The following is a 25,253-nucleotide window of genomic DNA, read 5'->3' as shown; positions in this document are numbered from 1 at the left end:
AGGGACAGGCATTTATACATCAATAATTAATAAAGTGATCTCCGCGTAGTCGTAGTCGTAGTCGTGACATCAATCATATCTGGCTTATTTCGCATGGTTGTAATAAGTAATTCTCTTTAGTCAAAGCAGCGTATGTGTAAAGTTGGAAATTAGGAATCCCTGTCCTCGCCTCTGCCACCGAGGAACCATCCTAGCAATGCAGTGAGAAATCACGAGGAAGCCCTTGCAAAGCATATCTTAAATTTGTAGTGAGTGTTTGGGGTTTGTGCGTCCAAGTCCACTGGGTTTGCGTTTTCAGGTTTTTATTTTTTTTATTTTTTTTAGCCATAAAGTTTGACCTTTTCACCTGTATACTGTTCACACGTTTCAGACTTTCTCCACAGAGTGCATTGTTAACACTTTTCATGTATTGTTTATGCACTATTTATGAGATTTATAAATACTTTATTTAGAAAAAAATATTAAAATGGATTTTACGGTACTATTTGTATATTTAAAAATTATTTTATTACAATATTTGTAATTTTTAATTTTTAGCAAAATAAATTGTATCTAAATTTAAAATATATATGCCAATTGAATTTTGTCACACCATTATAAATTTTACTACTATATAAGTTTATTAATTAGAAGAAAAAAAATTTAGAAATATTATTCTTGTAATTTTTTGTTCTGTTCATAACTTTATTCTTCTTCTTCTTCTTTTTTTTTTTTTTTTAATTTTATAATAACTTTATTCTTCTTTTAAACAAACTTTGACCATCACAATATTAAAATGTGATAAGGTGTTAAATTATTGATAACTAGTAAGTTGCATGTGCAATGCACGAATAATTTTGTGATATTTGATGATTATTGATAATTATTCCTTCATAACTCCTAATCACTAATCAACATGAGTCTCAAAAAACTTTGTGATAAGACTTTATCATATGTACAAAATAAGCATATATTTTTTAATCTTTATTTAAAAAAAAAAGATATTGCTATTGTGTTCATCCTTTTAAGAATTTAAGCATAGATTAAATTTTCATTATTTTTGACAATTTTTCTTTGATTCCTTTATAATTTATATATTGTGTTGGTTTAAATGAATTTTTTCTCAAGCTTTCCGAGGATAGACTTTAGATAAGATGTTCAACTTTTATACACCAACCATTGATTGTAAGTCTTGTACATGTAACAAATAGTGATAAGAAATTAAGAATATGGTCCATTTTGGTCGGCCTTAGCTTGATTTGTCTAGATATTAATTTTCTCTCTTGCCAAAAGTCCACCTTATTTTAGGTGGAAGTTTCCTTGATTATTACTTGTATACAAAATTCCAGGATCATTAAATTGGAATGGGTCCCTTACAAACATAACCAATTGGAGAAATTTCTTCCCATTCACACTAAACATTGTGTACACTCCAAATTTTTTCTGCATCTCATAATTATACGTCGTTGATAGGTGTCATTCAAGTCCAACATTATTGAGAGTTGTAATTGAGACTATGGCCTAAAAGCTTTACTATTCAATACTTTGTGAGAAACATTAAACACTCATTTGATGTAACATAAGATTATGGAATTTAACAATGTATACACTGGGTTTGTTCTTGATGTTGTGAAATTGCTATAGGTACTAAAAACTCTAGTTTGATTAGTTGACAAGTCATGTTCCTTAATCATGAAAAGTATACAATGGAAAACTTTTATATTCGTACAATAAATGTTTAGGAGAGAAAATTGTTAGCCCCCTCATCCCATTGGGACCCCCCCCCCCTATTTATAAAAAGGAAAAAAGGGTCCAATATTCCTAAGTGTGACTTAGTTACATGGAATTTTTGTGCAATTATGCCTAGATTTCTTTTAAAAATTTAATTATAATTTTAAAATCTAATTTGGTGATTTTTATATGATTTTTGTGGTTTGATTTTGATTCAATAAGGACATATTAGCCAAAAGAAACGAAGGTAGAGCTATTAAAGAAATTTGTACCTTCAGATTAGCAATTATAGATGGCTAATGCTGCATTGTCATTTGTGGTTGTGGTATGAATAAGCGGTATGTTGTTTGGGCGACTGATTGAGGCAAAGCAATTGACCATATTAAAATGGATTAGCAACTTTTTCTTTCTCCTTTACCATTTGTGGTATGTATATGCATTTTTCACATATGCTCAAGTGAAGTACCCATTAAGATTTCCCTTAATTATGATAAACTTATTAATTTTTTTTTAAAGGAAGTTCTATGGTGATTTTTATATGATTTTTGTGGTTTGATTTTGATTCAATAAGGACATATTAGCCAAAAGAAACGAAGGTAGAGCTATTAAAGAAATTTGAACCTTCAGATTAGCAATTATAGATGGCTAATGCTGCATTGTTATTTGTGGTTGTGGTATGAATAAGCGGTATGTTGTTTGGGCGACTGATTGAGGCAAAGCAATTAACCATATTAAAATGGATTAGCAACTTTTTCTTTCTCCTTTACCATTTGTGGTATGTATATGCATTTTTCACATATGCTCAAGTGAAGTACCCATTAAGATTTCCCTTAATTATGATAAACTTATTAATTTTTTTTTAAAGGAAGTTCTATGTTTATTAAATGATATATGTGTCGAAGGCCATGTAGCTGAATTGGCACCTCCCTGTATACAAAGTGTGTGGGTTTGAAGGGAGAAGAGTTTCAAATTGTAGGAGTCAGGGAAAAAATGTTCAAGTTGCGGGATTAGTAGTATATTATAATTATTTCTAAATAAATAAAAAAGATATGGAGATATATATTGTTTTCCTTGAGCTAAAGTAGTTGTGATGGAAGTGTGGAGTGGATGGTTTTTTTTTTTTTTAGTCCTTGAGTATTTTGGATTGTTTCAAATGAGTAATGGCTCCTCATAGGCTCTTAAAATTTTTGGTTTATTGATTTTGCTATCTATAACTTTGATTCTTCTTTACCTAATAAAGTTTGGAATTTTTTGTAAGTACATTTTTTCTTCAAGAAAATGAATAGAAATCTCCCTTTATTCATTCATATGTTCTGTTCATGACTTTATTCTTTTTCTTTTATCTTTTTTTTTTTTTTTTATAATAACTTTATTCTTCTTTTAAACAAACTTTGACCATCACAATATTAGAATGTGATAAGGTGTTAAATTATTGATAATTAGTAAGTTGTCTATGCGATGCACAGATAATTTTGTGATATTTGATGATTATTGATGACTATTCCTTTATAACTTCTAATCACTAATCAACATGAGTCTCAAAAAACTTTGTGATAGGACTTTATCATACGTACAAAATAAGCATATGTTTTTTAATCTTTATTAAAAAAAAAAAAAAAGGATATTGCTATTGTGTTCATCCTTATAAGAATTTAAGTACAAATTAAATTTTCATTATTTTTGACAATTTTTCTTTGATTCCTTTATAATTTATATAATTTGTTGGTTTAAATGAATTTTTTCTCAAGCTTTCCGAGAATGGACTTTAGATAAGATGTTCAACTTTTATACGCCAACCATTGATTGTAAGTCTTGTACATGTAACAAATAGAGATAAGAAATTAAGAATATGGTCCATTTTGGTCGGCCTTAGCTTGATTTTTCTAGATATCAATTTTCTCTCTTGCCAAAAGTCCAACTTATTTTAGGCAGAAGTTTTCTTGATTATTACTTGTATACAAAATTCCGGGATCATTAAATTGGAATGGGTCCCTTACAAACCTAACCAATTGGAATATGATGAAATTTCTTCCCATCCACACTAAACGTTGTGTACACTCCAAATTTTTTCTGCATCTCATAATTATACGTTGTTGATAGGTGTCATCCAAGTCTAACATTATTGAGAGTTGTAATTGTGACTATGGCCCAAAAGCTTTACTATTCAATACTTTGTGAGAAACATTAAACACTCTTTTGATGTAATAGGAGATTATGGAATTGGACAATGTATACATTGGGGTTTGTTCTTGATGTTGTGAAATTGCTATAGGTACTAAAAACTCTAGTTTGATTAGTTGGCAAGTCATATTCTTTAATCATGAAAAGTATACAATGGAAACTTTTATATTCCTACAATAAATGTTTTGGAGAGAAAATTGTTAGCCCCCTCATCCCATTGGGACCCCCCCTATTTATAAAAAAGGAAAAAAGGGTCCAATATTCCTAAGTGTGACTTAGTTACATGGAATTTTTGTGCAATTGTACCTAGATTTCTTTTAAAATTTTAATTATAATTTTAAAATCTAATTTGGTGATTTTTATATGATTTTTGTGGTTTGATTTTGATTCAATAAAGACATATTAGCCAAAAGAAACGAAGGTAGAGCTATTAAAGAAATTTGTACCTTCAGATTAACAATTACACATGGCTAATGCTGCATTGTCATTTGTGGTTGTGGTATGAATAAGCAGTATGTTGTTTGGGCAACTGATTGAGGCAAAGCAATTAACCATATTAAAAGGGATTAGCAACTTTTTCTTTCTCCTTTACCATTTGTGGTGTGTATATGCATTTTTCACATATGCTCAAGTGAAGTACCCATTAAGATTTCCCTTAATTATGATAAACATATTAATTTTTTTTTAAAGGAAGTTCTATATTTATTAAATGATATATATGTCGAAGGCCATGTAGCTAAATTGGCACCTCTCTATATACAAAGTGTCTAGGTTTGAAGGGAGAAAATGTTCAAATTGCAAGAGTCAAGGAAAAAATGTTCAAGTTGCGGGATTAGTAGTATATTGTAATTATTTCTAAATAAATAAAAAAGATATGGAGATATATATTGTTTTCCTTGAGCTAAAGTAGTTGCGATGGAAGTGTGGAGTGGATGGTTTTTTTTTTTTTTTTAGTCCTTGAGTATTTTGGATTGTTTCAAATGAGTAATGACTCCTCATAGGCTCTTAAAATTTTTGGTTTATTGATTTTGCTATCTATAACTTTGATTCTTCTTTACCTAATAAAGTTTGGAATTTTCTGTAAGTACATTTTTTCTTCAAGAAAATGAATAGAAATCTCCCTTCATGTTCATGCTCATGTTAATGTTCATATTTGTATCTTTTTCAATACTCGATAAGTTGTTTACTCATTTTGTGAATTATCAATTGTAGTTAAGAAAAAAAAGTATAAACACAATACTATTCAATTAAACTAATGTGAAAAATTAAATCTATTAGATTAAAAAAATGGACATGAAAATGAAAATTGCACAAAAAATTTCTTAAATAGAATTAAAATAATTTTTACTCAATATTGTTTTTCAAGCAATCATGTACTAACTAACAACATTCCAAACATTAAGTGCATAATGGGGGTGATGTGGTTGTTCAGTTTATTTAAGAAATGTGATCTAGCTAATAGAAATTAAAAAAAAAATACAATAACTTTCACGCATAGTCATGAATTATACCTTTACATATATCTTATGCATTTTATGAGTTTTATTTTTATATAAATGTATTTTCATAAAATTAAAAAAATTTATCATAAAACCCTTCATTTTATTTTTTAAAATCACTACATAAAAATGAAAGAAGTTTTTTTCCCAAAAAAATGTTCTCTAGTCATAATATTTACCAAAAAAGATCATACCAAAAAAAATCGTGCAACACACAGGCTAATAACCAGTTTATATATATAATTAAAGCCAAAACTGAGAGAGAATCCAATTAGATTCTAAATTAGATTCCAATTGTTGTCTAATTTTGCGCTAAGTGTCCAATTTAAGGTTTTTTTAAAAAAAAAAAAAAAAAACTTAGATTTCCAAATACCGATGGACTCACCATTCCAAATACATTGCAATATACTAACCTTTTTTTTTTATGAGATAGTTTTTGTGATGAGATAGTGGCTCCTAAAAAAGGGCCATATATGGGACTATGATTTCATGAACAACACGTAATTTTAAATAGAGTGATGGTAGGTAGCTATACATACATATATATATATAGCCAAAACTGAGAGAAAATTTAATTAAATTCTGAATTGGAGTCTAATTTTGTGCCACGTATCTCATCTAATTTTTAAATTTGCGTGTCAAGTGAATTATTAGGTGCAAAAATCAAAGAGTCTAAAATCAATTAGATTTTAAATTGAATTTTAATTTGGAGTTGAATTTTGCGCCATGTATCCCATCTAATATTTTAAGTTTTGTAGCAGGTGAATTATTTGGTACAAAAACCGAAGAGTCTAGATCCAATTAGATTTTAAATCACACACACACACACACACACACACACACACACACACACACACACACACACAGATAATTGTGATTGTTTTTAAATGTACATGTGGGGTTACACACTACTTTTATTAAATGAATGTATCAATTTTTAAACACAAAATAGAAAAATAATTAGGAAATTGATTTATTACCTTGTTGACATGACACTAATTATATTCATTACCATGTTAGTTTACAAGATTTTTATAATATAATTGGTAATAACTTTAACTTCTTAAAAAAATGATAATGTAAAAAATTGACATTTGGCTTTTTTTTTTTTTAATTTCATTTTAAAATTAGGTAAATAGTATGTGTAGGGACACGACTCTCAAACGGCCCAACGACGACGTTGAGCTCGCGCGTGGAAGATCCCCCACAATAATATTTGTAGAGAGTGGGTTTGAAAGGCTAGCGTTGGGTCACGGGGCGTTAGTACAGGCTGGACCTTAGATAAACCTAGACTAGAAGAGGCTTTAGTCCGGATATCCAAGCCCAATAACTTTATAAATTGAGGGATTTGACTCCTCGGATCATGTCCGAGGAGCACTAATGTTTTTCTCCGGTTGCCCGTCGATGGGTTTTCCATGGTGGAGTGCATATATTATCCGGGCATTCTCGTTCCTAGAGTTTTTTCCAGGAAGTGAGATGGGGGCCTCTCCCTAATTAGTTTACCTTTCCTTTTATACTAGCCTACGTTTGTTGTCCCTCGTCCACGTGTAGGGTCAGTTTTTCCAGGACTGATATTTGTCCCGTCAATCCCATCCCAGCATTGTTGGGCATGGTTAATAAAGCCTAAGAATCCGGTTCTGTTAGGTGCAATGTCATATCAATGAGGGGTATTAAGGACAATTTCCCCGAGATATTTTCTGATCTTTTAAGTTTGCTTGTATGCCCCTTTCATCAATGAAACTTTGGGTCTGCCGAGGACTAAGCTGTCCTCGGCTGTATCTTCGGGCCACTTTGGGCTTACTATTTTTGAGCCTGGGCCTTGGCCTCCTTCAGTTTGGGGTCTGTAGACTCCCCATAAGCGAGCGGGCCGAACCCACAAACTATTGGGCCCCACATTAGCCCCTCAAAACCCTGCTGTCCAATGTCTTGGTTGGAAAGGTGGGTTTTGATTATACCAAGCCTTTACTGCGGTTCATTTAATTCAGCCCTTGACTAACATTGGCGACTCTTCACCTCCCCGAGGAATGCGCCGGTCTACAAGACATTTCCCTCAATTTACGCGTGATGCGTTTATGCCGTTTGGTTATTCGAAGCACGCCTTTAATGTCTTCCTTTTACGAGACCTCCCAGATCTAACGGTTACTGATAGCGTGAGGAAGGAAACGGATGTACATTTATCTGCAGATTTCCTTGGGGATTAGAACGTGTTACGTATCCTTGTCTTCCTCCCCTATATAAAGAGAGAAGACAAAAGGTGATTCTCTCATATTTGAACCCCTCAGGCTCTTCCCCAAGTTCACTTCTTTCCTCTGGTTATACCCTATCCGATAATATTTCCATCATAGCCGTCAGCCATGAATAAGCCCTTCCTTCCCCAGAAATGCCATGTCCTAACAAAACTTGAGATGGCTCGGTCGGGGCAAGGGTGGCGGAGACTCAAGATTTGCCTCCCCACTCTTTTAGCCAAAATCCGAAGCAGGGACTCGTCACATCTCACTTCCGGTGTGACTGAGTCGAAAACCTCCCTTATCATCTCCATCCGCTCTCTCATGAGCATACCTAATATGGCTCCAGTGTGCTAAGAGTTAGGATTGAGGCAGGGACTAAACGCCCTTGCTTCTTCCTCTCTTTGTTCACTGGCGCCATCCTTTGATTCCCCTTCTCTCTCTTTTGCTCCTTTCTATTTTCTTCATCTCTTCCCTCTTCTTCTCCTCCTTCCTGCTCATGTCCTCCATCTTCTTTTCCCTTTGCTCTCCTCAGCGACAAGAGCTTGCTGAAGTGCTTCCATGTGTTCCAATTCTTCTTCCTTCTCCTTCTCCTTTTCTATATAAGGCTCTTCTTCTGATATGAGCAGTACTGAGGCAGAGATTCTAGAGAGACTTTGAAGGCGAGTTTAAAGGACACCTGACGGTTTACTTATCTGTATTACGGATGTTATTACTGCTTCGGCAGTTCATTTTTTGTATAGGCTTGCTTAAGCCCTTCCTTGTACGTTGTAATAATTTTTATATTAATAAAAGTTACTGTTATTCTATTTTGCATGTTCTGTTTATATGTTTTAATAAATTTGCAAGCTCTGCTCGGCACAGTAGTATAACATTTGAACCAACGACAACTAAGGCCAAAATACTTGATAATAAAAAGACGCCATAATAACTTTAACAAAATTATTATTCGACATAACCATCCGACCAGTGAAGAACGAGACTTACTTTAAAATTAGTCGAGATGGGGACTAAGTGTTCGATAAGGTGTAAGAAGTAGTTATCCGAGGACATGTCACCCTCCCAATGGACAATTTCCTTAGGCTAACGATCATCAGTTCGTTTCGCCATCTTCTTAACACACTGGCCTTAACTTTTTCCCGTATTTGAGCCGAGAAACTTCTCCATCCGAGCAGTTGATTTCCCAAAAGGCTTGAGTCCGAGGACTTCGCAAAGCCTGGGTTTTATCTAAAACTTACGTTTTTTCTTTTATGTACTTGGCTTCCCCATAGACTTGAGTCCGAGGACTATGCAAGCCCTAGGTTCTGTCCAAAACTTTTACGTCCTTAGTTTCCCCATAGGCTTGAGTCCGAGGATCATACAAGTCCCAAGTTCTGTCCAAGACTATTATGTCCTTGGTTTCCCCATAGGCTTGAGTCCGAGGACCATACAAGCCTTAGGTTCTGTCCAAAACTCTTCGAGTTCAGATTCTCCCTTTCATCAGGCATTTCATAAGGCGCCGAGCAGGGGTTGTCCTCGGGAACGGCTACTTCTCGGCGTGGGCCACAGTCCCTGGGCCCTCACGCAAAGCGGGCCTGGGCCGCGAATCCACTTAGCCCATGAATTAAGAGATATTTCTGCAACCTCTGGCCACGCGGTACTCTCTGATGTCACAATGATCGAGGTGCGCCTTTACGAGGCTTCTTTAATCCTGTGGTTGCAGTTGATGTTGGAAGTTGAGCCAGAACTGTTTTGTCTGTAGCGTACCTTGGGATGCTGCGTGAGTTGACTGCCACCACCTTATCTTTTCAAATAAACAGGAGGGAGAGAAAGTTGCTTTATATACGCACAAATCCTTCAGTTTTCTCCCATATCATAACTCCCACATCCGGAGCTCTCCTCCCTTAGCACAACATGTTTAAGGCAAGGGTTGGGAAGAAAGAACTCTCTCCGCCGCAGAAGCACCGTGTCCACATGAGACTCAAAGTAGTAAGGTATGGGCACAGGAAGCATAAGTTCAGGAGAATACTCCATTTCGACCGAGGGGGAAGGGCGTCTCTCCCTCCTTTAGTCAAAATCCGAAGCAGGTTCTATCCATGCCAGAATTTTGGTGTGGCAGAAGAAAGATTTTCCGCCATCAGCGCCTCTGCTTTGCGGCAGGCGAATATTTAGAGAAAGCCTCTCAACCTCCCACTCCCTGCACCTTTCCTTCAGCGGTGTCAGGCTCAAGTTGGGTCTCTTTTGCTGTTTGAGTTGTGGGCACGTGAAAGCATTGAGAAAGGACAAGGTCTTGGAGCTGTAACCAACCTCTCCTCTGATCTACTTCCTCAGCTTTATTTTATTCTCTTGCATCTTCCTTTCTTTTTGGTTATGTAGTGAGCTTTGGCATAAACTGATTCCAGCTTTTCATTGTATGCTGTACTATTTCTTTGTTTTAATAAGAATGGAAATTTCTTTACTTGTTTTGAATACTGTTTCTTTGACAAAACTACTTCGTGAATGGGTGTGTCCTATGTGTGTGTTTCTTCAGGAATATTTAGAGCAAAACAGCTTGAAACATAATCTCACTAACTCTAATTTACCAATACTACCAGGCATTATATCGATAATTCATAGTAAACCGAACTTAGGAAACTAACCGGGATAACATTTGAATACTCTGTGATAAGCGCGCGAATACTGTCCAAGGCTGATAATCTCTAAATAATCCATCCGAGCAGTCGACTGGGAAGCAAGGAACTCCGATTGTGCTTCTGTGTACTTGGTTTCCCCATAGGCTTGGGTCCGAGGACCATACAAGGCCGTGGTTCTGTCCAAAACTTGTAAGATTTCTTTTTTGTACTTGGTTTCCCCATAGGCTTGGGTCCGAGGACCATACAAGGCAGTGGTTTTGTCCAAAACTTATGTTTTTTCTTTTGTGTACTTGGTTTCCCCATAGGCTTGAGTCCGAGGACCATGCAAGGCCTTGGTTCTGTCCGAAACTTGTAAGATTTCTTGTTTGTACTTGGTTTCCCCATAGGCTTGGGTTCGAGGACCATGCAAGGCCTTGGTTCTGTCCAAAACTTTTTTTTTTTTTGTACTTGGTTTCCCCATAGGCTTGAGTCCGAGGACTTTTTTTTTTTCTTGTGTAGGTCAGCCCCTTGACCATGACGGGGAGGGCTGACTTGGAGTCGGAAGCCCCTGGAGATGCCCGTGCCGTTGGCGCTACAGGATGTAAGCCCTAGTGCCAGTTTATATCAGAGCGACAACTTCAGGTCACCGGAGACGGGAAAAAACTCGCGGATCTCCACTTGTTAGAGGGTTGACTCATGCGCCACCTGCGCCAACGCGCAAGCCTTCCCACAGACGGCGCCAATTGTAGGGACACGACTCTCAAACGGCCCAACGACGACGTTGAGCTCGCGCGTGGAAGATCCCCCACAATAATATTTGTAAAGAGTGGGCTTGAAAGGCTAGCGTTGGGTCACGGGGCGTTAGTACAGGCCGGACCTTAGATAAACCTAGACTAGAAGAGGCTTTAGTCCGGATATCCAAGCCCAATAACTTTATAAATTGAGGGATTGGACTCCTCGGATCATGTCCGAGGAGCACTAATGTTTTTCTCCGGTTGCCCGTCGATGGGTTTTCCATGGTGGAGTGCATATATTATCCGGGCATTCTCGTTCCTGGAGTTTTTTCCAGGAAGTGAGATGGGGGCCTCTCCCTAATTAGTTTACCTTTCCTTTTATACTAGCCTACGTTTGTTGTCCCTCGTCCACGTGTAGGGTCAGTTTTTCTAGGACTGATATTTGTCCCTCGTCCACGTGTAGCATCATAATTGAGGTTTGATTTGTTTGTCACATCGGACAGTCTGTGAGAACCATGTGCAGAAAAACAGAGGAAGAGCCACCCAATAAAGAACCAATTCATCTTCTGGATCTATAGTGGAACAGACTTCTAGGCTGCACTCATGATGTTAGTCCTAAATCTGAGAACAAAGAATGGCAATCATTTCGCAATGTGCAAAGTCTGGGTGCTTCACCTTACCCCCCAAGACTTAAAGATTGTCGCATCCACACAAAAAATAAAAAAATCAACAGTTCATTTTATCATTTTTGGATAATTCAGAAATTTCTATTAATATGAAACAAACCAATACAAACAGAAACATTTGAAACACTGAGACTTCAGCTAGTCCACTACAACAAGGGCATTCTGCCCTGACATAAACTCCCTACTGAACATGAAAACAGTGTTACATCACCCCAACCCAGTTCTACAAAAAGACAGAATTTTCAGACAAAACTACAGCACCTGATTGGTGCTAATCATACCCAACATGTTTTTACAGACAAAACAATCACAAACTTAGCTACTAGCAAACTTTTAAGCAGAAGATGGAATGAGGTACAAACCAATTACAACAGAGAACTCTGCTTAGGATAAAATTAGAGGCACTTCCTTTAAACATCATCCTAAACTTGACATCTTTTCTCACACTCTTCACCACGCTTTCCTCTGTTTTGATCTCTTCTCCATGAATTCTTGAGTTTCTCTGAGACCATATGTGATAGGCAGTAGCCCAAACCACTCTGCATAAGGAACTTCTGAGGTTCTTTCCTTTGATACTAGACACCTGATTGGTCCTAATCATACCCAATATCTTGTTTTTACATACAAAACAATCACATACCCAGCTACTAGCAAACTTTTAAGTGGATATCATGAAGGACTGAATAAGGTACAAACCAGTTACAACAGAGAGCTCTGTTTAGGATAGAGTTGCAGCCACTTCCTTTAAGCATCAAGGTAACTCTTCATTAAGCTTCCCTCTGTTTTGACCTCTCCAAGAATCCTTGAGTTTCTCTGAGATAATAAAGAAATTTGGAGGCTCTTTCCTTTGATACTCAGCCACCCACATGAGTGCCTATTAGGCCCAAGCATGTTCCAATGCCAACAAGAGGCGGGTCATATATCATGATAACATCTATTGACACACCTCTGCCTATCCAATGTACTTTTTGAGAAGTGTACTCAGCTAAAATTTCATCAGCAAATTTCACAAAATCGAACCCCCTATGACACGCTTTTCTTTCATCCTGAAGAAAAATGCATCATGATATTAGTCCATATGGGCAACACCCAAAAGGATGTGATAAAACTACCAAGCATATGCAATTACAGTACAAAATCAGTTTCCATGATGTGCAAATAGCAATGCAAAAAAACCATGCAATCAATTAGTACCAGGATGAGCAGTTACTAATTTTCAATTCACATCCCAGGATGAATTTTACAGAATATTTTTCATTTGTTTTCCAATTGGTACTACCTCTAAGTGTTTATTTTCCTCCTTGTAGTCATATCTCAACATCTTGATTTTAGCCATTACTAGTCTTGTGCAATATTGAATTTTTGCTATATAGAAAAGGTGGTAAAAGTATCTCTCGGCAAACATGCCCATTAAAACCCTGAACAAACCCAAAGCAGATTTGACAACACATCCAATTACATGCTGCATGACCATGGTTTAAGCATTATGAGAAAAGTTGTCAAGAAAAAAGATGCAGTAATATTTTCATCATCAAATTGTGATGTCCTTAACAGAATTACAGAAGTGCACAAATCTAAATTCAAATAAAAAAATAAATGACATTTCATATAGGACAGATTTAAGTTTGGAAATTTTTTTTTTTTGATAAGTATGATTTAAGTTTGGAAATTTTGATTGACAAAAAAATTTAAAACAAATAAATATTTTTGAAAAATGAGGCAGTGTTAATGCGAGTAAAGGGATGGAAAAGTCATATCCCACCAAATCATTGACTTTCTCACCAAATCACAAAGAAAAGTAGAATTAAATAAAATATTTTATATAAATTTATGACAGGAGGAAGAGCACAGAAGTAATGAAGGCAGCAGTGTGAGTTGTGGAGAGGTTATTTCAAAACTTTATTTTCCCTCGTCTTTAAGAATGGGATCAAGGGGTTGTCTCAGTCTCTCAAGGTCAAATTCCTCTTTAGAGCTCCTAGTTCTACTAGGTCTTGCCCCATAATTACATTTTTGCATTTTTCTTTGGCTATTATCAAACATCAATTGACAAATGCAACCCCAATTATCAGATAAAGAGACCACGCAATGCCTTATTGTTTGTTTAAACTTTAAACTCTACATATCACCAAGTTTGCATTCACATTAGTCTGTGTAAAATTTTCCGTCTATTTTACAATAAGAACCTACTTTTTTTGTTTTACGCAAGCAGTTTTCCAAAACACGCACACCAGTCAATTTATTTTAGAAGATATTTCAATAAAATATTCATTCTTCATTAATTTTCTTATTATTTTCTCTAATGGTTACACTTTTTTAATTTAAACTCATATTTCAAGTAAACTACCAAAACCGGTGGCTCGGCCAGTGAAGCAACTTGTGTCGGAGGCTCGGTGGTCGAACCGCCGGAATAGTTGTTCTGGCAACCACCACAGGATCAGTGTCTTCGTCCAAACCACCGAAATAGTGGCTCCGGCAACTGCCGATAGATCGATGTCTCCGACCATCATACCACTATCAATGAAATATTTTAGTGTGTCGTTTCGGGGTTACACACTGGAGATATATATATATATATATTAATTATTTACTATTGGTATGGTGAATGATATAAAATTTTAGTTAAAAAAAGTACTGATTTGAATTAAAATTTTTAATATATACTTTAATAAAATTCCAAATAAAATCATCAGCTTTGATTTTTTTTTTTTTTTTTTTTTAAATTTTTAATTATTATTATTAAAAAAACACCTCAATTATGATTCTTTTGTAATTAAATTATACTAGCATTTAACCCGCACAATGCGCGGGATCATTTTTACATATTAAAAAACAATTGAAGGATGATTCTTTCATGGACTAATCTAATAATGACTCTAATATCATATCATGATTAAGAGTACTTACTGAATATACATCAATACCACATGTTTTTTTGTAAGGATATTCAGGTGAGAATAATTTAAGAAACAGGGTAGCATACATAAATTGTCTAGGACAAAGTATTCTAATAACTACAGGGAAGAGCTATTAAATGAAACTGGTGCAATCAATCATAGTAAATATATATTGTACCAAGTTTCTCTACAATAAGTTAGGAATGCAACTATATCTTTACATTAGATATATTTGCCAATGCAACTTGTATAGACTTAGATCCAGAATGACATCTTCTTCTCTAATTTGTCTCTCTATCTTCAATTTCAAAATTGTTAAAAAGTTACGAAGCATTGGTTGATACTTTAACCTTAAATTGCAGACAAAATGTAAAACTTAAAGCAATGGTAACAAACTATTTTTCTCAAGTAGATTTCTTGCATCAGATCCAAAGGTCAAAATAAAATTTATAATATTTAACTAATGCATTATAGTATACAGTTTATAAAGCAATCAGTAAGTGCGTTTTGTTGCTAGTTTAAATAATACAAAACTCATAATACAACAATACATATAATTTAATGACTTATTAAAATCTTTCAAATATTTTATTCCTGGCTTAATGACTTCATGCTTCATCTCTAAATCTTGTAGGTCCAAAGTTGTCAACAACCATGCCTTTAAACATTGCATTTAATCTCATAATTTCTTCATCTGCTAAACATATAAAAAATATCATCAGCCAATGTCAAAAATATTCCTAAACCTTACATTGCAAAGAGGACAATTAATTCCAAGAATACAAAGTCAAACAAAATATATATCTTGAGGTAGGGGGAGAAAAAAGAGATCCCTTAAAGCCAATCCTTATTTTGCACTTGCACTGATTGAAACTAAAAATTGGTCCCTCAAGATCAAATGTCCAAGCCTATGTAAGTGCAAAGAAAGTGGCTATGTAAGATGCCATCAAATGGTGTGTTAAGCTAATAGTTCGCATAGAAATCTCAACTATGTTGCCACAATCCATTAAAAAAACATTATTAATCATGTAAAATTATAATGAAGTCCATATATTACCTTGTAGAGAGGTACATAATAGTCACATATCCAACTTCAAAAGATCAATACATTGCTATAGATTCTGCAATATTAAGCACAATCTATATTAGTAGGAAATTATCTAAAATTCAAACTGAATTAACCAATTTTTTTTAGAGAGAAATAGAGAGAGGGAACATGTGATACTAATGAATCTTCCAAGTACTGAATGGGACTATATCAGTTGCTATCATCCAGGCTCTTCACACTTATAACTGCAGAATGAATCAAGACTTTTGGTTGTTACATTTTTAAGAAGTGTTAAGTGTTTGTTTGTAGATTCCAGCCACTGTTGCAAGAATACCCTTAACTGATAAATTAGGAAGACGACCACTTTTATTGGTAAATATGGAAAAGGATATATTTTAGAGGCAATAATTTACATCATCAATTAATTGTTAATGAAGTCATGATATGTGCTTCAGTTGCTTCCTTATAGGCCTGTCATTCTTGTTTCAGGTTTCTCCCAAATCCAAATTTTCTATATCCTTATTTTTCAACTCTCTTCTATTGTTGTTAGTAAAAGAATCATCCTTGAAAAAAGTAAGTTTATTATAAGCAGCACCTCCACCAGTAGAGCTCACTCCCATTTTCGCGTATATTGGCATAGTGGTAACACAATTTCTGTGTCTCAGATTCTGTATCTTTTCCTTACATTCTTAAAAGAGGTTTAAGTTTCCTATATTCTTATTCCAACGCCTATGGCGTAAATATTAGTACCTTACAATAAATCTGGCAATCTTCTTGAACTCAAAGCCCTTTTATTGACTTTGCCTATGGCCAAAATCACTGGCATAGAAAGTATTCAATTTCTTGTGCCATCTGAGTAATGCCTATGGTTGTAATCATCGGCATGGCAAAGTATGCAATTTCTTGTGCTTCTTTTCCATCGTATCATAACTTGATTCTTAAAAGAAGAAGGGACCTTAATAGCTCCTAGTCATTAAAAATTTCCACTAATTTTGTGCCAAGATGTTAGATAGTAGTAGTGCAAATTAAGTGAGTAATATGTTTACTATTTAACACCACACCACACCACACTCAAGGGTATTGTGCAGCTTACTCCTAAACAGATTGCCAGTTTTTTTTTTTTTTTTTTTTTTTTTGGGTGTGGTATTCAAAAAAAATTTTTTAAAATAAAATGAGACACCTGTTCAGCAATCTTGAACAACCATACTAACCAACCAAAACCTTCAAAACAAAAATAAAATAGCCAGAAAATCCAAAATAGCAGCAACCCCAACATAACATTTCGCAGTTGATCATATAAAAACCCAAAGATTATATTGTCCATTGAACTTGTTTACTGTTTCTTAATGTACAAAACTAACTAAAGTTTACAATGCCCATATAATAAATACAGAGAGGGAAAACAAATGCAAAATAAATACAACAAAAAAACCATATAGCAAACCAAAACAACATACCCATAATCAAAACCGAATCAAAGAATCCCAGGAAATAGCAAGTTTACTGATGCGGCCTAGTATTGGGAATTCAACAATTCCCAAAGTCTCAGCCCTCTGTAAGCCAGGAAAACATGATGTGAAATTAGCTGTAATGCAAATATGATCATGTACACCTTAACTTCAGCACTATATAAAATTGTAACAAAAGAAACAAAAAAATGATATAAAAATAAAAAAGAACAAAGCAATAAAAGGTAGGACTAATATAACCAAAGAGAAGAAATTTACTATGAAATTCTGCATTGATGATGAGAGAAAAACACCAGTGAATGGGCAGGGATTAACAAAATAAACATAAAAAGGTAGAGGAAAGTAACAAACCTTGGAGGTGGCATTGATAAACATCAAAGATTGACAATTTATTCAGCAATCTAACAATAATTTTATAATTTTATAAACAATAAATTTATAAATTTATGAACTATTAAATTTTTCATAATTTATTCACCAATGCAGGATAATTACCAATCAAAGTGAGATGCTTACCCACAAATTAGCTTTGCAATGCCTCAACTCTCCTTTGCACTGTTCTTCCTCATTCATTGGGCCAATAATCTCTTCTTTTATTTATTTTCCCTATATCAATATTCACGTGTCAAAAGAAAAATCAAAGTTCATATAACATAACATAACATTGTGTCTCCAATTTATTATAGGCAACTGAACACCAATCAGTCAGGGGGGGAAAATCCTAAAAATAAACTAAAAACATCACTAACCAGTAACCATTCCTCAGAACGCTAAGAGACAAAGCCTAGGTAGAATTTGATCTTCTATGGTGTTTCCCTGGAAAAAAGAAACAGAGAGGAAAACATATTAGGAATTGAAATCTATAATTGCAGCAAATCCTAATTAGAAACCCCCAAATCCCAAAATTAATAACAACCCCCAAATCGAAAATTTAGTAATTTTCCTAGTGTCCTTGTTTATTTTCTTTTATACTGAAGGCTATCAAAAGGTGTTTTAACGCTGCCAAACAGATCAAAAGGTGTTTTCCAAATCAAAACCGGTTTTCCAAACGCAGATATTAGAAAACAGGGAAAGGCTTTAGTGATATCAAAATAAATCGAAAAATTGAGAAAACAAACATTTTCATGGAGAACCCAAAAGCCTGAAACAAAAAGGAATCTAAACCTATACAACAAAAAAACTCAATAAAAAGTAATATTTCATACCCAAATCTACAAAAATAGAGAAAAACGTACCAGAGCCAGTTCCGACGATCTGATGGAGGCAGATAGCCTAACGGTGTTGATGCCCATAGTTTTTTCTTTCTGCTTGCAGCGGTGCTCTAAGTCTGGCGAGGGAATGGAGAAATTGAATGATTTAAATCCAAAAAAGAAGAATTCAAACAAACCATTACCGAAGATATTTAATAAAAATAGTCAAATATCATAATTCCGATTTCCTTAACCCTAATTTCAGGAAACAAAATCTCATTGCAATTGTATAAGTGGAAAACATACAACAAAACTAATTTAACTTTAAATTTGTAGAAAAAAAAAGTCGGAGAAAGAATAGGAACCCGTCGGAGGCATTGTTAATAAAAAATCAGAGGGAACTCTTGTTAATTTCTGAGTTTTAATCAGGAACCAAAATGTAACTTCGAAAATAGATAAAAGGTCAAATCTTCCTTCTAAATTTGGGAAAAATTTTGAAAGAAAAAGAATAGGTACCCATCAGAAGCATGTCGTAATGGGCGGGGTATGACTCCTCTTCGTTATTGACGCTTCATCTTGCTTACTTCTTCTTATTCCGGGGAAAGAAATTAGCGGACAGTTAGATAAAGAAATCTGACAGGAAGTGAGAGACATATTTTCATTCTTGATTGCAAACTGCAGTTTTTGATCTCTCGATCTCTCTCTCCTTCTCCGTTCTCTGCCTCTCTATTTCTCTGTCTCTCTTTTCTCTTGGTCTCTCTTTCTCCTTTCTCCGTGTAGCAATCTTTCTTTTCTTTTTCTTTTCTTTTTTTTGTCTTAAGCGGTTAGTTTTCTTTTATACCAAGGGGGTTCCAAACAATGTTTAACATTGTGAAAAATTATAATTTATCACTTTTAAACGGTGTTATAGTGTTACCAAACAATGTAATTTATCGCTTTTTAACTTACACGTATTTGAATTTTAGATAGGTACTTATCCTATTTGTCAATACCTCCTTAATTGTAGGAACCTATTTTCTCTTAGCTTCTGCTATTTTATATATATAGATTGTAGAGATATTTGCAAACTAGGAAGCTTCCTTCCCACTCACTTTTAACCCCCACCACATAATATTTGACCCTCTTTTTTTTACTAACAAAATCACATATTTTCTCTGCTTCCTCTCCCACGGTCTTTTCTTTTCATTTTTTTTTTTTTTTTGGGATCTTTTCCTTTGCCATAGCTCTCAAGCACTTGTTTCTCTCCTCTCTCCTGGCAGCAACAAGCTCTCCATGAGCAAAGAAGCAGCAAGCTCTCCATGGCAGTGGTGACAACAGCGGCTTCGATTTGGGTTTGGGTTGATGGGTTTTTGTTGAAAGTTTGATTTTGGGTTCTAAGTTGTTGAGTTTTTCATTGAAGGTTTGATTTTGGGTTTAGATTGATTTTTTGTTTGATTTTCCTTTGTTTTTGGTTGATTTTGTGATTGGAATATCATGGGTTGTGATGAGTTGTGATGGGTTGTGGTGGTGGTGATTGAGTGGTGGTTGGGCAATGTTGGGTGGATTTGAAGCAAACTAGGACGAACACAGTCAAAGAAGAGAGAGAGAAAGAGAGAAATTAATAAAATATTGTATACAAAGCTTACACTGTAGCATCTTTGTATATTTACAAAGGTTTAGAAAGACTGATGCAGGTGTTTTTTGTGCTATGTTGTGTAAATTTTTGCACTTTTGTATTTTGCAATGACTGATGCAATTCCTCTTAGAATAGTAAACCCACACTTCAGCACAATCAAGGTTGGCCGATTTCTAGTAATTGAATCCTCAATGCTAGAAATTGATGTTTAGGTATTGCATTCTAGCCTTATTTTGATTTTGTTGATATATTTCAAGGATTAATGAGTTCATAGTATAATCATGATTCAATATATTAAATGCCAAACACCCTTCCAAAGTGAAATTGAACCACTTAGAATCAGAAAGCCCCTCCTTAAAATCTAGAGTCGCAATAAGAAATTGCACACATAAGCACTAAAGTTAAAACCAACAGCTTAACCCCCTTCTCACAGCTTGCACACCTTCCACCTAAGCCAAGCCAAGGAGCACACAACTTCATTACTGTGCAATGTACTAGTAATATAAACTAGAAAAATTGTCTCAAACTTAAATACAACCCAAAACTGAACATCAAATTACAAAACCAACATGGTAAATAGTAGCTTACCTGCTGAACCAAAGTCACCGTAGGGGCAAAAAGATGCGTATCTTCTTCTGTGGCTTCCTTATCAAGTGACTCAGCTTGTGTATAAGCAGTACAACAATGTGGGTCTTCCCACAAACTGTCCCCAAATAAACAATTATATTCTCCTCCAAAGCTTTCTGGCATAGCTCCAACTGGTACCATCAGAAAACATATATACAAAACAACATAACCTACAATAAGTTATACTTTCTTAGTAAAAAAATGCATTTTATGTTAAGGAAATAAATTTCTAGCAAAGCCAAACACAACTGGCTTGCTTAAACCGTGCTTATGTGTTCTGAAAACAAAAACATAAGAAAGCATAAACCCTAGCATTTTGTCACTTGTCCAGTTTCTATGAAAAATACAGGATAAGAAAACAAAATTTATATGTTTCAAAGGAAACCCAGAAAGTTGAGAACTCAAGAACTAAGCCCAACACCACTATTTCAGCCCTTATTAGTCAAGCATTATGATTCCTCGAAACTAAAACATCAAAACAAGATAGAATTAAAAGCTTCGTACCCTTTATACATTAATTTTCCTCAAGTTTCCTTGCAGCCAAACAGAAAATAGTCACATACACAAAAAAAATATTTAGATGAATATGTATATATATATACACACACACTTTCAGGTGATCTTTATGGGATCTTTTTTGATCTTTTAAGTTTCTGAAACCAGTTCCACTCCATCATCATCATCAGCCTCAACCCCTAAGACACCCAAAGACCAAGTAGTGGTGGTAGTAGCACCAAAACCCATACTACTGGCAGTAAGACAATCATCTCTACTGTCAGGCACTCCATGGCCCATTTATCGGATCTTGGTTTTTGAATGACAAATAAGATGATGAGAAGTTTCTAATTCCAAATTGTCAAGAATCGTATCTGGATGCTCTAGTAGACTAAAAAAAGTGCATAGTTAACAAGTAAAACTAAATAAATAAAATAGAAGTTTGAGTTGAGTACATCAATAAAGATGATTGCAATCAGTAATAACACAATTATATTCAATTGATATAAGATAACCCATCAACTACAATTATTAAGGAAAGAGATCAATAATACTAAATGGGAGCATACTTGCCCCCATAACCCCCCCCCCCCCCCCAAACAACACACACAGGAGCACTTCTAGAACAAACTTCATTTTTAAAATCAAATTGTTTAAATGTAAACAAAATAATAATGACCTAAGTTTCTTACATTGGGAACCAGAAAAATAAAAAAGCCCTCTCTACTAAAATGAGCCTAATTCAACTATTACAGGCCCAATTCTAGGGCAAACTCAGCACAAAACTCCAAAAATTAAAAGGAGAAACTTCCACAGCTTTCTAATCAACCAAGCAGGAAAAAAAAATCAACAAAATTCATTACAACCTCTGAGTTCATCAACAATACAACCATTAAAAAAAAAAAAAAAAAATCAATTTTCAGATTTTGAAAGGGTTGATGTAGTGAGAGGGGGGAAGGATCACATGACTGCTCTAAGAGAAGGAGACCTCTCTCCGAAAGAAAGGACTCAATTTTCTTCTTTCCATTTGATTTTGAATAATGCTAATACAGTACAAATCAATTTCCATGAAGTGCAAATAGCAAAGAGAAAAAACCATGCAACCAATTAGTTCCAAGAAAAGCCTCCAAGAAGTCACTAATTTTCAATTTTCATCCCTGCATAAGTTTGGCAGATACCATATCTGAACATCTTGATTTCAGCTATTACTAGTGCTGCACATTATTGAATTTCTGGTATACAGATAAGGTGGTAATAAAAGCATGACTCTGCAAGCAAGCCCATTTTAAACCTTGAACAAACCCAAGAAGGTTTAACAACACCTGTAATTACATGCTGCATGGCCATGGTTTAAGCATTTAGGAAAAAGTTGACAAGAAAAAAGATATGGTAATATTTTCATCAGCTAACATTCCACACCATTCTTAATTAAACTAGATACAAGTCAGCTACTTTTACCTTGGGAAGATACACGTCCAAAACATGGCCAAACTGACTGGAATGCAACCGCACGTTATTAAAGTAGCTTCAATTGGAATACATCCTATGAAAAGCCTCTTTCCCCACTTAGCAGCTGAACACATCAATGGCTTAACAGCACAGTCATCAGCAGAAGCAGAACCAACCACCATTTCTGGAGGCAAGTCCTCTTTACTTCCACAAGATAATGGTCATTTCACTGGCATCTGCCCAGTTACATGAGCATGATCTGCAGGAGACGATCTGCCCAGTTACAATAAGGACATCCTTAATGAGTGTAAGCAGAACTATCGATGTCCTGTAAAATGAAGCACCAAACCAGAAAACGCAAAGATGCTTGGGAAATTGAATGTAGTCATAGCATCTATGCGACAAAGTTTCTTTGACTGCTTCATTTACTGAGGTATCTTCAATAAACCGCCAAAGAACCAAAACATTAAGAATATTAAGAACTGTGGTTTTACTAGCATTGAGTTTAGTATAAGTTTGGTTTCATTAAATGATGTAGGTAACAGCTATCAGGGGAAAATTGGAGTTTTTCTTCTTTTTTTTTCTTTTTTTTTTTTTTTCCATAAAAGCCATTAAATGAAAGCTTTTCTTTTGTTTATGGGTGGGGAGGTAGAATATGCCCCAAATTTATATCCAAAAAATTAATAGAACTAAAGGAAAAAGTAAAAATCCATGATTCATGTATCTTCATCTTCATTCATTTGAGTAACTCTAAAAAGTAACAACTCTTGAATTACAAAATGAAAAGGGAATTGTTTTAGTCATTAGAAATTAAAAAATAATAATAATAAAGAGATTTACTTATATAATTTTGGAAACATATGCTTTAAATGCTCTTAAAGTTAATGAGTCATATATAGCAAAAAATAAAAAATTAAATAATAAAAGAAAAAATAATACATTAGTACATTAAATGAGTGTTTTTTTAATTTCTTTTTAAATATGAAGGGCACGTTAATTAAAATTTGCCCATAATTTAAAATTCTTATTTACATTTTTTTTTTAATATGAAGGTTGCAAAAATACAATAATGATTGATTTACAATTTAAATTGAAAAATAAATAAAAGATGCCTCTATCACCCCAAATGAATGTAGAATGAACTAATGTTAAGGCAAAATGACTAGAAGTTCTTTTTTTTCAAAGAAAAGGTGACCAAAGGTAGGAGCTTATGGGAAATTCCTATGCTTTCTGAGTGTAACTGGAGATGGAGGAAAAATTAAGGACATGTTTTATCATTTATGGCATGACCAGTAGCATCTGAATTCGTCATTACTGCAAGCTTACAGACAGGGTGTAGCACGATGCACTTGTTGGACTAATGCTAGATCAAAGAATCTATTTTGAATCACTAGAGATGTGTAAAGGTTCAAATATATCAACGCATATATTTACTCTGTTGAACTACTTCAATATTAGCAAATACAATTGTATAGCTAATTAGTAGTCAATAAAAAATTCTCTTCCAATCCTAGATTGGTACCAAAAAAAAAAAATTTACAAATGCATAAGAATTCTTTTATAGCTTAGTTGACCATAACTTTTATAATAAAAAAAATCAACAACCAAGGATAGCGAAGTTCGGAGGCGATAATGCAGAAATACTATGTGGGTGTTCTGCAATGTTTCTGACAATGCAAAAAACTTTTTTTTCTTTTGTGCCTTAAGTTTATATATATGTAGACAGATTGATGATTGATCATTGGGAAGCAGCGTTTCAAATGGGCTATATAATATATATACAAGCCATGCAAGGAAGCGACTCCACACTTACGCTTCTAATATCTATCATATATATAGACAGAAAATCAGAGATGTCATAGCTCAAAATTTCAAAGATGAAAAACCCCATTTTTCCAAATTCATAAAGGAATTGCCATCAGATTCGGACTTTGCCTCTTGGGCTATTATTAAACAATATTAAAAAGTAACAATAATAAGTAGCATTATTATTGGAAAAGAAAAATCTAACCTTTTATGGTGTAAATCCCATCCAGGTAGCAATGCTAGCAACTTGTGTGTCAAAGCAGCTCTCCACGTGTACATGATATCTTTGAATCGCTATTTCATGTTTTTTCCATGCGCTCAATGATCTGTTGTTAGCTCAATCAAGAACCGACTCGACGAAGCGTAGCGTCTGTTGAGTTTTGGAGATATATTCAATTGGGTTTTGAAGAATAACAAACAGAGGAATATAGATTATAATTATAAATTAGGGAAGAAAGATAAGAGGATTTGATTGTTGTGGGTTTTCATCTTATTTTGAAGAAGGGGAAAAGAAATTAAGGAGCTCGATGTGATTGAATAGTGTGCAGTTGTACAGATTTTTTTTTTTTTTTTTTCCTTAATATAAAAATAGTAATAAAATAAATAAACGGTTCAAACCAATAGAGTTGGTAAATGCCCATACCCGTACCGAGTCTGACCCATATCTTCCAATTTGACCCGTTTATCAGGTCCATTTGAATGGGTTTATATAAATGTTATTAATTCCATTCCGTTTTGGTTGGAAAATACCGTATCGGTAAACAAACCGAAATGGTAACCCCTCCTATTTCACCTTGGGAAAATTTTTGGATCATTTCAGATATTATGGATGATTTCGGTAAATATCAATCAAAATTCAAGATTCGGCCCGTATAGAGTTTGGACCATAAAACTAAAATCTCAACCCAAAAAAAAAAAAAAAAAAAAAAAAAAAAAAGAAATGAACAAACGTACCTTACAAAAAAAAAAAAAAAAAAAAAAAAAAAAAAAAAACCATGGTGAGAAACTTGAGTGTAAGGGTCATCAAATAGCCC

General features: G+C 34.4%; 1 long non-coding RNA gene across 3 annotated transcripts; it reads right to left on the bottom strand.

Annotated features, from left to right (window-relative positions):
- Window positions 1-14,942: 14,942 nt before the first annotated feature.
- Window positions 14,943-24,756, bottom strand: LOC126699425 (uncharacterized). 3 transcript variants are annotated; one of them, XR_007646792.1, is made up of 9 exons: window positions 24,425-24,756; window positions 22,423-22,686; window positions 20,431-20,600; window positions 18,273-18,364; window positions 17,787-17,853; window positions 17,554-17,643; window positions 17,026-17,121; window positions 15,578-15,641; window positions 14,943-15,214 (listed from the first exon to the last, which is right to left on the bottom strand). It is a non-coding gene; the product is annotated as an uncharacterized LOC126699425 (long non-coding RNA). The 3 variants fall into 3 exon arrangements; XR_007646793.1 differs by having other exon boundaries at window positions 22,423-22,672; XR_007646791.1 differs by lacking the exons at window positions 17,554-17,643; window positions 17,787-17,853; window positions 18,273-18,364; ... (1 more) ...; window positions 22,423-22,686; window positions 24,425-24,756 and adding an exon at window positions 17,389-17,464.
- Window positions 24,757-25,253: the final 497 nt, after the last annotated feature.

This window comes from Quercus robur, chromosome 9 (genome assembly GCF_932294415.1).
Source record: "Quercus robur chromosome 9, dhQueRobu3.1, whole genome shotgun sequence".
Classification (NCBI taxonomy): domain Eukaryota; kingdom Viridiplantae; phylum Streptophyta; class Magnoliopsida; order Fagales; family Fagaceae; genus Quercus; species Quercus robur.
This window is presented reverse-complemented; position numbering and strand designations above follow the sequence as displayed.